The sequence below is a fragment of the Thalassophryne amazonica genome, chromosome 4 (assembly GCF_902500255.1).
Source record: "Thalassophryne amazonica chromosome 4, fThaAma1.1, whole genome shotgun sequence".
In the NCBI taxonomy this organism is placed as follows: Eukaryota; Metazoa; Chordata; class Actinopteri; order Batrachoidiformes; family Batrachoididae; genus Thalassophryne; species Thalassophryne amazonica.
The window spans coordinates 26,405,715-26,421,446 of NC_047106.1; the positions used below are offsets into that span (position 1 = coordinate 26,405,715).

A 15,732-nucleotide genomic window follows, 5' to 3' on the forward strand; every position below is an offset into this window, starting at 1 on the left:
GTAGCAACATTTCTTATGAACATTCATTGTCTTCCACAATTTTTTTTTCCCTCGGCTTTTGTTGTGTTTGGCGCCTCACAGTTTTAGTGATGGTGGCATCACTGCATATTGTCTCAGACCAGGATTTTCCATCGGTTTACAGCTGGTGACTGCAAAGGCCACATAATATGAGTGATATCATTTTCGTAACCATCAAATAATTCAGTAACCGCCCCACCCCCCATGCATGGGGGCATTCGGTGTGTTGTTCCACTCATTTATTCTGGTGTGTGTATGTGTTTATGATGCTGGGGTTGTGTGTGGTCAGGCAGTCAGCAAAGCACAGTACGCCTCGTGTGCCCCCTCAGTGCAGCTGTTCCATCCAACACAGCATCAACATGCCCCTAATTAACTTCTGTGTCTAATTACGTGCCATTCTTTCACTCTTACACCCACGTCACATGTATAGTCACTCTGACATACAATCTGTACACGAAGAAAATGTTTTAAAAACGGACTTGGCACTGATACAGAGAACATTTAGAGAGCTGGATCGCTGGCTCATTCATATTGGGTTTGTGCTGTACAGATGGCTCATGCCACATCAGAGATTTTTATTTATTTATTTATTTTTTAAATCAGAATCACTTGACAGTTGTCTGCTATATTTGGATTCATAAGACCAGCATGTAATTCAGGCCAGCAATGACACACACAGCACATGGGCTGATGAGGTTGCTCTATGGTTGCAGAAACATAAAAGTGAGTTCTACTTGTATTAAAATTTTTTTTTTTTTATAGTTTTAAATGTGTGAAAAGGACTTCAGAACAGTTAACACTAACACTGTAAAAGTGTGATACCCAAATTGAGGGCCACAGGCCCACTGGGGGTGCTACTGCAGGCAGGCCATCACAGGTCAGGTAGTTCCTTCAGCTTCTTCCTTGTTTCACTCGGGTTGGATCTGTATGTTGATTTGGAACATGTTTCATGCTGGGTGCTCTTCCTGATACAACTCCACGTTACATGGAGAACAGGAAGGGTGGTCTTGAACTGGGAACCTTCCACCATGCCCACAAGCAGACTTAAACGCTTGGTGTGATTGACAACAAATGCAGGAATTAATTTCATCAGCCAACATCTGCAAAAACCTTTAGGATTTTTCACTTTGTCTGCTTCAAATCCACATCTGGATGTTGCTTAAGAAATATGAGCCCTCCATGGAAAAGAAATGGAGGCCCAATCCGGAAAGCCCGGAAGGACATTAGCCAACTAACAGAGGTACAGAAGGGTATCATGAGACACAGGTCCTGAATGGATAAGAAGTACAACAAGATGTCCATACCTGAGGCCCTGGAAATTGCCAAACAAAGGTTCATTGCTCTGGCAACTTGGCTGAAGAGATACACAAGAGAAGCAGAGGCCAAGAAAGTAAATGGTCTGTTCACCAGTGACCCATCCAGAGTGTACGCCCAGCTGAAAGGGGAAAATGGTATTCTAATCTAATTACATTTGTTTCGCAAATCTGATTGGTTAATTGTGTGAGATTTCAGACCATAAAATATCACATGGCGGTGGCAAAATATTCAACCATTTCAAATTTGATGTGTTACTATGCATTCTGACCACACGCGTTGCTACACAGATGTTAATAATGGTGCTGTTAGCTGAGAGTGAGAGAAACTGGTGGAGCGACGACGATGCTGAAATGGGGGTCAAGGGTCAATGAGCTTACCAAACCAATTTTGTGTTCCAGTAATTAGTGCTAAATGTATTCAAATCAATAAAATGACAAGGGTGCCCAAATTTACAGGGTGGGCCAATAAAATGTTACCACTTTTTGATCGTACACAAGTTTTTGAAATTAGAACTTATTTGAAAATTTTATTTGTAGACTTGTAACAGAAGCATCAAATTAACATTTGATACCAAAGGTTTACCACTTTGTCTCTTATTTTCACACAGTTCAATAATTGATGCCATGTTCAAGCCACACCCCTCTTCTTTGGATTACAGCTGCAACACGCACATTGAAGTTTGTGATGATATTGCCACACATCTCAAGAGGGATTCTCCAAATTTCCTGACGGATGTTGGTCTTCAGGTCCTCAACGGTCTGTGGGTTGTTGTCGTACACTCTCTAACTGTACGAATTAAAAAAGTGGGAACAATTTATTGGCCCACCCTGTATGGACCTGCCTAATTTTGTTTAAATTATTGCACACTTTCTGTAAGATACTAGAAACTTCATTTCACTCTCCAATATGAGTGTTTTATCTGCTAGTGATATATTTAACTGAAATTTCTGATCCAGACAACCTTATCTTCTGTGTCTTTCGGGCTGTTCCCGTTAGGGGTCGCCAGAGCAGATCAATCGTTTCCATCTCACCCTGTCTCTGTATCTTCCTCTGTCACACCAACCACCTGCAAGTCCTCCCTCAGCACATCCATAAACCTCCTCTTTGGCCTCCCTCTTCTCCTCCTGCCTGGTGGCTCCATCCTCAGCATCCTTCTCCCTATATACCCTGGGTCCCTCCTCTGCATATGTCCAAACCATCTCAATCTCGCCTCTCTGACTTTGTCTCCAAACCGTCCCACCTACTGTCTTGTAAACTTTCCCCTTCACTCTTGCTGATATTCTTCGGTCACAAATCACTCCTCCCACCTTTCTCCACCCACTCCACCCTGCCTGCACTCTCTTCTTCACCTCTCTACCACACTCTCCATTACTTTGAACAGTTGACCCCAAATATTTAAACTCCTCTACTTTCACCACTTGTACTCCTTGTAACTGCACTATTCCACTGGGCTCCCTCACATTTACACACATGTACTCAGTCTTGCTTCTACTGACTTTCATTCCCCTTCTCTCCAAAGCATATCTCCACTTCTCCAGACTAGACTCAACCTGCTCTCTACTCTCACTACAGATCACAATGTCATCTGCAAACATCATAGTCGATGGGGACTCCTGCTGATCTCAATCTGTCACCTGTCCATCACCACTGCAAACAAGAAAGGACTCAGAGCTGATCCTTGGTGTAATCCCACCTCCACCTTGAAATGAGTCTGTCATTCCAACTGTGCATCTCACCGCTGTCACACTATTCTTGTACATGTCCTGCACTACCCTAACATACTTCTCTGCTACTCCAGACTTCCTCATACAATACCACAGCTCTTCTCTTGGCACCTTATCATAAGCTTTTTCTAAGTCCACAAACACACAATATAACTCTTTCTGGCCTTCTCTGTACTTCTCCAACAGTATTCTCAGAGCAAACATTGCATCTGTAGTGCTCTTTCTCGGCACGAAACCATATTGCTGCTCACATATCTTCACCTGTTTTCTAAGCCTAGCTTCAACTACTCTTTCCCATAACTTCATGCTGTGGCTGATCAACTTTATGCCTCTGTAGTTACTGCAGCTCTGCACATCACCCTTGTTCTTGAAAATAGGAACCAGCACACTTCGTCTCCACTCCTCAGACATTCTCTCACTTTCCAAGATTTTATTAAACAATCTGGTTAGAAACTCTACTGCCATCTCTCCTAGACATTTCCATGCCTCCACTGGAATTTCATCTGGACCAACTGCCTTTCCACTCTTCATCCTCTTCATAGCAGTCCTCACTTCTTCCTTACTAATCTCTTGTACTTCCTGATTTACTCTCACCACATCATCCAGCCTTTCTCTCACTCATTTTCTTATTCATCAGCTCTATTCCCTCCACCTTCTCAGCACATTACCATGTGCATCTTTTACCACCCTAAACCTGCTGCACATCCTTCCCAGCTCTGTCCCTTTGTCTGGCCAATCAGTACAAGTCCTTTTCTCCTTCCTTACTATTCAGCTTCTTGTACAGCTTGCAATATGCCTTTTCCTTCACTTTCCAGATGTCATACCCGGTACTGTCCTAGCTGTCTCCCTCACCACATCTGCAGTACTTTTCCAGTTGTCCAAAACTGTTTCCCCCTCCAACCAGTGCTTCTCTCACTGCTCGCTAAATTTCACACAACAGTCTTCCTCCTTCAGCTTCTATCCATTGATCCTTTGTTGAGCTCTCGCTCTCTTCTTCTTCTTTACCTATAAATTCATCCTACAAACAACCATCCTATGCTGTCTAACGACACTGTCTCCTGCCACCACCTTACAGTCTCTGATTTCTTTTAGCTTGCATCTCCTATAAAGAATGTAGTCCCCTGTGTGCACCTCCCTCCACTCTTATATGTTACCCTGTGCTCCTCCCTTTTCTTAAAGTAGGTATTCACCACAGCATTTCCATCCTTTTTGCAAAATCAACTACCATCTGTCCTTCCCCATTCCTGTCCTTGATACCATATCTACCCATTACTTCCTCATCACCTCTGTTCCCTTCACCAACTTCCCACTGATTTTCACTCCTATCACCACTCTTTCATGCTTGGGCACCTCTTCACACCCACCTCATCTAACACACTCCAGAAATCTTCTTTCTCCTTCATCTCACACCTACCTGTGGGGCATATGCACTGATGATATTCATCATCACCCCTTCAATTTCCAACTTCACACTCATCACTTTGTCAGACAGTCGCTTAAACATCCAACACACTTTTACCATACTCTTCCTTAAAATGACCCCAACACCATTTCTCTTCCTGTCCTCACCATGGTACAACATTTGTACCCACCGCCGAATGCTCCTGCTCTTACTTCCCTTCCACTTGGTCTCTTGCACACCAATATGTCTACCTTTCTCTCCTGTCCATCATATCAGCCAGCTCTCTCCCTTTACCAGTCATACTAACCAACATTCAAAGTCCCCACTCCCATTCCACCCTTCTAGTTTTCTGATCCAGACAACCAATGATTTATAAAAGGAAAAATCATGAAAATGATCAGGGGGTGTCCAAACTTTTGCATACACTGTGTGTGGTGTATATATATTTATTGAATTATTTGTTGAATTAATTATTAAGTTCCTGGCATCGCAAATTTCTAGAGGGACTGATGACTGAGCTGTAATGGGGATACCGTATTTGTCGAACTCGCAGCCTGCAACAAAATAGTCAAACAGAAATCCAAGTGACAGCAGCCTGGTGGAGCTTGTCTGAAAAAGACAGTGATACCTCCAGAGAATGACATCTTCAGTCTCTTTGTATCACATAAAACACTGACTGGAACTCAAAAGTATGTGACAGGTAATTAAGCATTCTGAATGCTCAGTGTTAAAGCTGAAAATTTAGATGACAGTTTCCACTTCAGCTCTGTTGCTCCTTTCTCTTCGTACCTATCAGAAATGAATTTAGTAGTTTTTGCTTCTGTTTACTCAAATTGCTTTGGTGCAGTGATTTTCTGTGAAACAGCACAAATAGGTTTCTAATACCCGCTGGCAAATATGCCAGAATGCAATTATGCCTTTTTACAATGTTTTTTGTAACTGAGGAAAATGTTGCTGCATTCATTTGATCAAAAGATGTGAATGGTCTTAATAAACAGAAATGAAACACAATGAGGAAGTAGACTGTAGATGATACTGACAATGAGCAGAAATGAAGATGAAATGGCCAATAGTCTGAGCGTAATTATACCCAACAGGCACTTTTATTTGATCACATCCACATCCTTATTGATTAGACTGAAATTTAATTAAAGTTGAAATAAGGACCAATCCCCCTTACAGAAATCACTGTCTCAGATCAATAGTTAATGGATTAGAACTAAACAAGTGCAGTCACACAAATTCACATATTGGATTTTAGAGCCGTGCTGTGGGACTTTTCTGACTCAGATGTAAGAAAATGCCAAAAGGACAATGGAAGAGATTTGGCAAATTAAGGAAAACGACACAAGAGATGGAAAAACAGATCTCCACTTCCACTCCCATCTTTAAATTCTGCTGGCTCAAACATAACAAACATCAAATAACTGCATCATTGTGACTCACTGACCTCTTACACAAATATGAAGTTTCGTTGTCTTAAGTCTGCATCAATGCAACCATGTGATACTGGGATTAAACCCTACATGAACTCCAGAGCGCCTCCTCTGGTCACTATCTGCCTGTGTGCCCCCCCCCCATTTCACAGGTAAAATGCTGCCAAACAGCCATTTAAAATATTGATTCCATGTGATGAAAGTGCTGCCACACACCCCTGACATCACTGGCTCCATCAGAGATGATGCAGGTGGAAGAACTTTCTCATATCGCACACCAGTTTTACCTGAACAGTTTGCCAGTTGATGCGAGACATTCAACTTCTGTTAAAATATTTCAGGCCAAACCTAAGACATACCTTTTTTTAAGGCATATAACTTTTGTGGACTGTGATTCATGATGTATGTTATTTGAAGATTTATGATTTATTTTATTTTATTTTAATACACCTTTTTTAGAGTTTTAACTTCCTTTGAGCTCTGTTGTACAGCACTTTGATTTATTGTATAAATAGATTAGAATACATAGATGTTTATTGTCACTGAATTTTGTAATGACATTCTGGTGGCACGTTCCAAATAGCTAAACACAAGATAATCAACACAACACAGCAGCTTAAAAAAAAACTATGAACGCTTCACAGGAGACAAGACCTTCTTAAAATACATAAAAAAGTGCTTAATACATGTTTAAAGTGCCTAATGCTCAGTGAGGTAGATACATTTAGATATGCAAACAGACTGAATATTTATTCCACATGTTGATATCCTTTACTGAATGCCTGCATTTGTGTTTGGGGGGGAAGGGGGGGGGGGGGGGGGTACAGCTCTGGGGAAAAGCTGTTCCTCAACTTGGTGTCTGTGCCTTATGGTCCAGTACCTCTTCCCAACAGCAGAGGAGCAAACAGGAATATCCCGCATGACTGTTGTCCAAACAGATGGCCTGTGCCTTCCTAAAGCCCCGGTCACACGGCACAAACAAAGGACACTGAAGCCAAAAAAGAAACAAGAAATCTGGACTTAAGTTGACTTTTGGAGACATCGTTTAACCGTCGTCCAGCTTCGTTCCTGCAGCTGCCACTTCGTCAGAATTTTCAAACTGTTGACAAATGTGAACGAATCCTGATGACAACCTCAACTCATCCATTTGCTTTCTGTCTTGACGGTTCGTCATTGTTTGCGTAGTTCCCGTACCATCAGCGTTTTTCTGGCGTGTTTACAAATCTGTGCCAATGCCAAAGCGCAACAGTGGAGTGCAGCCACCAAAGCTCCCTGAGGTGAAACAGGAAGGTGAAGTTTTGTACTTTTTCCCATTAATGTTTACTTTTATTTAATTTAATTGTCATGTTCAGTTAAGGTTCATTGTGCATACACGCACAGTGTAGCACGTGCATCATGAATCGACTTGCTGTATGTTTGGCTACATGTGGATATCCTGACATATAAATACAAGAACAACTCTGCTCTCAACCTTAAACTCAGTTGTTGGTAGTCTGTGGTGCAGTTACTTTCTGTTGCCACATGACAGCAATGTCCCAACACTATATCTGACCACACCACATTTACCGCTGTAGCATTGTAAATTTCTCTGGCGTGGGACTAATAAAGGATTATCTTATCTCATTTTAAAACCAACAAGCCCATGGGTACATAAATGAGCACAATTCCACCATTTGCATGGCATGGGGGCAGGATAATTACCACTGCACTGGCTGTCCATGAGGAATAACAGTTTCACCATGCTGTGATAAAACAAGAGTCATCAGGGGATGCCATATCCCCCCAGTGCCCACAAATCAGCAATACAAAGTGTCAGGGATCACCCAAGTACACGCTTATACTAAATATGAATGAAATTGGGCAACTGGTTGGTGAGATATCGCACTAACAAGGATGGCAATGACAACGTTCTCTGGCATGGGAAGAGGATGCTCTGTCCAGTCGGCTAAAATCTGGGCTCTGGCTCTGATGATTTATGATTCACTGACTCTGCAAATGTTGGCTCATTTCCACTAGCACTTCTGTTGTTTCACCGTTGCATGGTTTGGCACCCGATGCACCATGAAGGACGTTACTTATGTGAAAATGATGGTCAGATTCAATCAGAGGTCAGTTCGTGAATAGTCATCAAACCACTGCCTTCCACAGAAAGTTCACCTTTAGCAACACACTGTCCAGATGGGACAGCAACTCAAAACGTAACAGAGAAGAAATAAATAAAACAAGATGAGCAAAGTTGACACTGCTGGAGATGAGAAAGAAGGGATGGATGAAATGGAGGTGGGTTGTCAGAATAAAGTGTATGGTGACGGGTCAATAGATACATCAATCCCACACAGATGGAACAGACGAAGAGAAAGAAGATGACTAAAGGGGAAGGATGTCAGGGAACTGAAGTAGAAGCAGGACAGTCAGAACAAAATGGGAAATGCATTTGATTTTTCAATTTAGAACAGACCCGCAAAGCACTTTACCGTGACGCCTCACATTTAGCCATTTAGACTGACATCAGGATGCTGCTAATCACAATCTTCAACTGCACAGTGGAAGCAAAGTGGGGAAAGACTGAACTTGAAATGACAGTAGAGCACTTCTATCTCCAATGATGTGATATAATTTAAGATTTTGTATATTATTTTATGCCGGCCCTGATATAATATTCCCTAAAGTACACAGAAAAAAATCAAACCAGAATGCAATGCTTTGGCAACATCCATATATACACTCAACAAAAATATAAACGCAACACTTTTGGTTTTGCTCCCATTTTGTATGAGATGAACTCAAAGATCTAAAACTTTTTCCACATACACAATATCACCATTTCCCTCAAATATTGTTCACAAACCAGTCTAAATCTGTGATAGTGAGCACTTCTCCTTTGCTGAGATAATCCATCCCACCTCACAGGTTTGCCATATCAAGATGCTGATTAGACACCATGATTAGTGCACAGGTGTGCCTTAGACTGCCCACAATAAAAGGCCACTCTGAAAGGTGCAGTTTTATCACACAGCACAATGCCACAGATGTCGCAAGATTTGAGGGAGCGTGCAATTGGCATGCTGACAGCAGGAATGTCAACCAGAGCTGTTGCTCGTGTATTGAATGTTCATTTCTCTACCATAAGCCGTCTCCAAAGGCGTTTCAGAGAATTTGGCAGTACATCCAACCCGCAGACCATGTGTAACCACACCAGCCCAGGACCTCCACATCCAGCATGTTGTGTCAATGTTGTGGATCGAGTGGCCCATGGTGGCGGTGGGGTTATGGTATGGGCAGGCGTCTGTTATGGACGAAGAACACAGGTGCATTTTATTGATGGCATTTTGAATGCACAGAGATACCGTGACGAGATCCTGAGGCCCATTGTTGTGCCATACATCCAAGAACATCACCTCATGTTGCAGCAGGATAATGCACGGCCCCATGTTGCAAGGATCTGTACACAATTCTTGGAAGCTGAAAATGTCCCAGTTCTTGCATGGCCGGCATACTCACCGGACATGTCACCCATTGAGCATGTTTGGGATGCTCTGGAGCGGCGTACGACAGCGTGTACCAGTTCCTGCCAATATCCAGCAACTTCGCACAGCCATTGAAGAGGAGTGGACCAACATTCCACAGGCCACAATTGACAATCTGATCAACTCTATGCGAAGGAGATGTGTTGCACTGCATGAGGCAAATGGTGGTCACACCAGATACTGACTGGTATCCCCCCCAATAAAACAAAACTGCACCTTTCAGAGTGGCCTTTTATTGTGGACAGTCTAAGGCACACCTGTGCACTAATCATGGTGTCTAATCAGCATCCTGATATGGCACACCTGTGAGGTGGGATGGATTATCTCAGCAAAGGAGAAATGCTCACTATCACAGATTTAGACTGGTTTGTGAACAATATTTGAGGGAAATGGTGATATTGTGTATGTGGAAAAAGTTTTAGATCTTTGAGTTCATCTCATACAAAATGGGAGCAAAACCAAAAGTGTTGCATTTATATTTTTGTTGAGTGTATATATATATATATATATATATATATATATATATATATATTTATTACAGTCGGCTGAAGTTCCGGTCTCATTGTTTACAATGCTTGACAACCATGTTTTATTTCAGCATGTCTATGAGAAAGACGTGTAAGTTTATCCAATGTTGCAAGAGTGTGACCATGAAGGCTTGGCAAGGAAGCGACACTGGGATAGCCATCTGGACAGCTGTGGTGTGGACATGAGACTCTGAAACATTTAGCACTGTGAGCTGTTAGCAATGTCTGTGACTATGGCTGGACATCCAGCATAGTTGCTCATGGAGTTATCCTAAGGTGGAAATGGAACAATAGCTCCATCTAGTGGACATTTACAATAAATGTAGGTACAACAGAATTACTGTAATACAGGTACTGGGATCAACTGGGGGATTAAGGACCATGCCCACGGGCCCTTAATAATTTTTCATTGTCACCAGGATTGAACCAAGGATCCTCTCATCTCAAGCTCACTGCTTAAGCAATAAATCATCACCTACCCCACTATAGAAGTAGGCCAAGATGGGAGCAAGGCTCTTTCATGCTGGGTGTCACAAAATTTGGAGAAAATGTCTAAACATCCTTTTTAAATGTCTATGTTGATTAAAGGGAGGTTTTTTCCAACCTGGACCCAATTTTTAGATAGTTTTGGGTTAAACTTTCCACTCTGGACAAAAACTATTTTAAACAGTCCAGTACTGACAGGCTAAACTGTTATACAATGTAAGCCTATGGGGCAAGCTAATAGTAGTAAACTAAGCAACTTACTGATGAATGGGCAAAAATATCATTCGAAGAACTTAGTAGCATGGAGAGGGTCCCAGCAAATATTCTGTTTTGGTGACATCACTCTGCACTAAGACATTACAAGAGGACTGTCAATGAGATACATGCCAAAAACTGCTGGCAATCTCATCCACGTAAAATCCTTAGAGGATTGCCTTGCATCAGTGAAAAGTTGGATGTCTAGCAATTTCCTACTTTTAAACCCTGATAAGACTGAAATGATGGTTCTTGGTCCAGTGAGACATCAGCATCCATTTGACCAGCTAACGCTTAGCCTTGGCTCGTGTGTCATATATCACACTGACAAAGTGAAGAACCTTGGTATAATTTTTGGTCCTATGTTGTCCTTTGACGTCCACATTAGAGATATTATGAGGACTGCTTTCTGATCACATTACAGCCATTTTGGCATCTCTTCACTGGCTTCCTGTCCCTGTGAGATCAGATTTTAAGGTTCTGCTATTAACCTATAAAATTGTTCATGGACTGGCACCTCCCTACCTAGCTGACCTAATTAAACCCTACGTACCGGCCCAAGCTTTGCGTTCTCAGGGTGCAGGACTACTTTGTGTCCCTATGGTTAATAAAAAGTCTGCGGGTCACAGAGCTTTCTCTTATCGTGCCCCTGTTCTGTGGAATGATCTCCCTGCATCAATAACAGTCAGATTCTGTGGAGACTTTCAAGTCCAGACTTAAGACACACTTATTTTCCCTTTCGTATGGCTAGCATACTGGCATAGTATGTTACTATGCTTTTTACTCCTTTAAATTCATTTTATTAGGAAACAGAGTGGGCCACAGTCTCAACTTTATCTAAAGTCTGGGTCTTTTAGTGAAGCTCAGGGCTAGTGGCCGGCGATCACCTTAGTATTTCTTCTGTTTTTCTTGTTGCTTAATGCTGAAAACTTATACTGTGTTTATTACCTTTCTGATGCATGAGTCTGTTTTTTCTCTCTGGTTAAGGTGCAGCTCCATCCAGAGATGGGAGTGGTGTCTTTCAATTTCAATTTATTTTCATTTATATAGCTCCAAATCACAACAAAGTTGCCTCAAGGTGCATCACACAAGTAAGGTCTAACCTTACCAACTTTTCTTCTTCTGCAACCCTCCTGTCCTGTGCACCGGCAAAATTTCCTGTATATTCGTTTTGTAAATTGTTTTTTCAATTGTGTTGGTAGCATGGCCCAAGCAGAAGATCACCCCTTTGAGTCTGGTCTGGTTGAGGTTTCTTCCTCAAATCATCAGAGCGGGTTTTTCCTTACCATTGTCACCTGTGTGCTTGCTCTGGGGGTTGGTAAGGTTGCAAAGATATGCTGTGCATCTGGAAAGTATTCACAGCGCTTCACTTTTTCCACATTTTATGTTAGTCTTATTCCAAAATACAGTAAATTAATTTTTTTCCTCAAATTTCTACTCACAACACCCCACAATAATAACAAGAAAAGAAGTTTTTTGAAATTTTTGAAATTTATTAAAAATAAATAAATCTAAGGAATCGCTTTAAGTATTCACACCCTTTGCTCAATACTTTGTTGATGCACCTTTGGCAGCAGTTACAGCCTCAAGTCTTCTTGACTATGATGCCACAAGCTTGGTGCACCGAACATTGGACACTTTTGCCCATTCCTCTTTGCGGCGCCTCTCAGGCTCCATCAGGTTGGATTGGATGGGGAGCGTCGGTACACAGCCATTTTCAGATCTCTCCAGAGATGTTCAATCAGATTCAGGTCTGGGCTCTGGCTGGGCACCTCAAGGACATTCACAGAGTTGTCCTGAAACCTTTGATATCTTGGCTGTGTGCTTAGGTTCACTGAAATGTCACACCAGTCTGAGGTCAAGAGTGCTCTGGAGCAGGTTTTCATCCAGAATGTCTCTGTGCATTGATGTATTCATCTTTCCCTTAATCCTGACTAGTCTCCCAGCTCCTGCCACTGAAAAACATCCCAACAGCATGATGCTGCTACCACCATGCTTCACTGCAGGGATGGTGCCTGGTTACCGCCAAAGAGTTCAATCTGTCTAATCAGACCAGAGAATTTTGTTTCTCATGGTCTGAGAGTCCTTCAGGTGCCTTTTGGCAAACTACAGGTGGGATGTCATGTGTCTTTTACTAAGGACTGGCTTCTGTCTGGCCACTCTACCATAAAGGCCTGATTGGTGGATTGTTCCAGAGATGGTTGTCCTTCTGGAAGGTTCTCTTCTCTCCACAGTGGAGAGTGGTCCAGTGGTCTCACTGGACCACTGACCGAATAACCACCGGGTTCTTGGTCACATCCCTGACTAAGGCCCTTCTCTCCCGATCGCTCAGTGTCGACAGGCTGTCAGCTCTAGGAAGAGTCCTGGTGGATCTGAACTTCTTCCATTTACGGATGATGGAGGCCATTGTGCACACTGGGACTGTCCAAGCAGCAGAAATGTTTCTGTACCCTTCCCAGATTTGTGGCTCACGACAGTCTTGTCTCAGAGATCTACAGACAATTCCTTTAACTTCATGCTTGGTTTGTGCTCTGACATGCACGGTCAACTGTGGTACCTTATATGTAGACAGGAGTGTGCCTTTCTAAATCATGTACAATCAAATGAATTTACACCAGGTGGGCTCCAATTAAGTTGTAGAAACATCTCAAGGATGATCAGTGGAAACAGGATGCACCTGAGCTCAATTTTGAGCTTCCTGGCAAAGGCTGTGAATACTTATGTACATTTAATTTCAAAAACTTTATTTCATGTTGTCATTATGGGGTATTGTGTGTAGAACAGTGAGCAAAACAAATCAATTTCATCCATTTTGGAATAAGGCTGCAACATAACTAAATGCGGAAAAAAGTGAAGTGCTGTGAATACTTTCCAGATGCACTGCACCTACATTTATGGACTTCTTTTCCTGCAATGCTAGCCATCTTTCGTCCTGAACTGCTTCAGTTCAGAAAGGACATCCAGCACTTTCACTTTCCCCTCTGCTCGGAGTCTGCATTCAAAAAATGCTCCATTTGGAGGGGTGGTTTGTAACTATTCCTCGACTTCCTAAAGAAACAGGATGTCGTACAATGGGAATGCACAAAATTAAGGGACAGGGCAAAGGGGTAGAATATGGATTGGTCCTTTGTCAACTGAACATTCAAAGATAAATCTCTGAGCTATAATGGTCGTGCATTTTCATAAGCTACTTTGACGGATGAGGTCATGGCCAATAAAGATCATGTTTATCTCTCGTACAAGACAAGATCATGAGAAATATTTGATATGTTTTTGGTTTGAAGCAAAGGATTTATTATACAAATCAAGGGTTTTCACTGTATAAACCAGGGAACAGGGGCACTGCACTCTCATACTTTCAGGCTGTGCCCTCTTAAATGCATTTCACACTGAACATGCAAAATGCTGCACTCTGTTCTTAAACCCATTATTTTCAACAGCTAGGAACACAAAGAAGCCCGCCTTGGTGCCTTTGCTGTGTGGCGCTCCAAAGTACACTCACCACTGCTGTCGAGCAACATTTCAACCAAATTCAACTTTGACTGCAGTGCAGTATGACAAATACTATTGTGGCCAAAAGGAATGAGGCATCCAGCCAAACACGGAAGACAACAACAAATGGTCGAAGCTGATGGATGTCAGAGCAGAGAACCCATGCTACTTTTACACAAGGTAGTTTTCCAAAGAAAAATGCTTACAAATATACACTCGTTTGCTTTTTGAGCTCAAATTTAATGTTTGACTAGAAGTACTGTGTCCATTAAAGTACAATTTTCAAGTAAGGTCAAAAAGTAAGTCCCTTTGTGTGAGGAGTTGTACAGTCTGATGGCCTGAGGGACAAAGGAGTTTTTCAGTCTGTTGGTCCTGCACTTGGGAAGGAGCAGTCTGTGGCTGAAGAGGCTCCTCTGGTTGCTGATGATGGTGTACAGAAGGTGACTGGCATCGTCCATAATGTCCAGCAGTTTGTGTTCTTTACTGTTTAAACTTACATTCTCACCTTTCAGGAAAACTACAAGAAGAAACAATTTTCTCCCTCAGGTAGCCTCAGAATGCACCATCTTTTACTTTTATTTTCAAATGTTCTGTACCATGGATGAGGTGGGAACTCTTCCACACAATCTTTCCATTCCTCAGTATTGGTAGGCGAGATGTCACTATATGTAGGGAGTCAGTCAGTCAGTCCGTAACATCAGCTGTACCGACTCAATTGTCACCAAACTTGATATACGCGTATACATCATGCATTGCGACCCAGGCAGCATGGTGGCTTAGTGGTTAGCACTGTTGCCTCATAGCGAAGAAGGTCATGGGTTTGATTCCCACCTGTGGCCTTTCTGTGTGGAGTTTGCATGTTCTCTTCGTGTTTTCATGGGTTCTCTCCGGGTGCTCCGGCTTCTTCCCACATCCAAAGACATGCAGGTTAGATGGATTGGAGACTTTAAATTGTCCGTGGGTGTGTGTGCGGGTGTAAATGTGTGTTTGTCTATATGTGGCCCTGCAACAGACTGGCGTCCTGTCCAGGGTGTACCCCGCCTCACGCTCTATGACAGCTGGGATAGGCTCCAGCTCCCTGTGACCCTCAACTGGACTAAGTGGTTGAAGATGTGTGTGTGTGTGTGTGTGTGTGTGTGTGTGTGTGAGTGCATTGCGACCCCAAGAAGCCTGTTGGCTTTGTGACAAAAGGTCAAGGTCCCTGGAATGCACTTTATAAAAATCTTGTGAACTCAATAAACTTGGTATGTGTGTTAGGTACAGTATATTGACCCCAAGAACCCGACTGACTTTAGAGCAAAAGGTACAAGATCAAAATGACTGAAGTGTACTATGTAAAATAACTTCTGTCGAAAAATGTCACATGCCAATGGTAAGCATGTTAATGTTTGTAGGAAAAACCCAGCGAATATGTTGAAACAAATGCTTGATTAACCGATAAGATAGCAGTTAATTCAACTAAGAATAAAAGCACACTTTTAAAAAAAATGTCACTGTGGAATTAAGGAAAGAGGGAAGAAGGTGTAGTTTTGCTTTAATCGAGAAAAA

General features: G+C 42.4%; 1 protein-coding gene across 1 annotated transcript in view; it reads right to left on the bottom strand.

The window, feature by feature from the left end:
* Positions 1 to 15,732, bottom strand: part of grik4 (glutamate receptor, ionotropic, kainate 4) — a 1,339,327-nt gene that overhangs the window by 105,676 nt on the left and 1,217,919 nt on the right. The gene's annotated exons all lie outside the window — the stretch shown is intronic.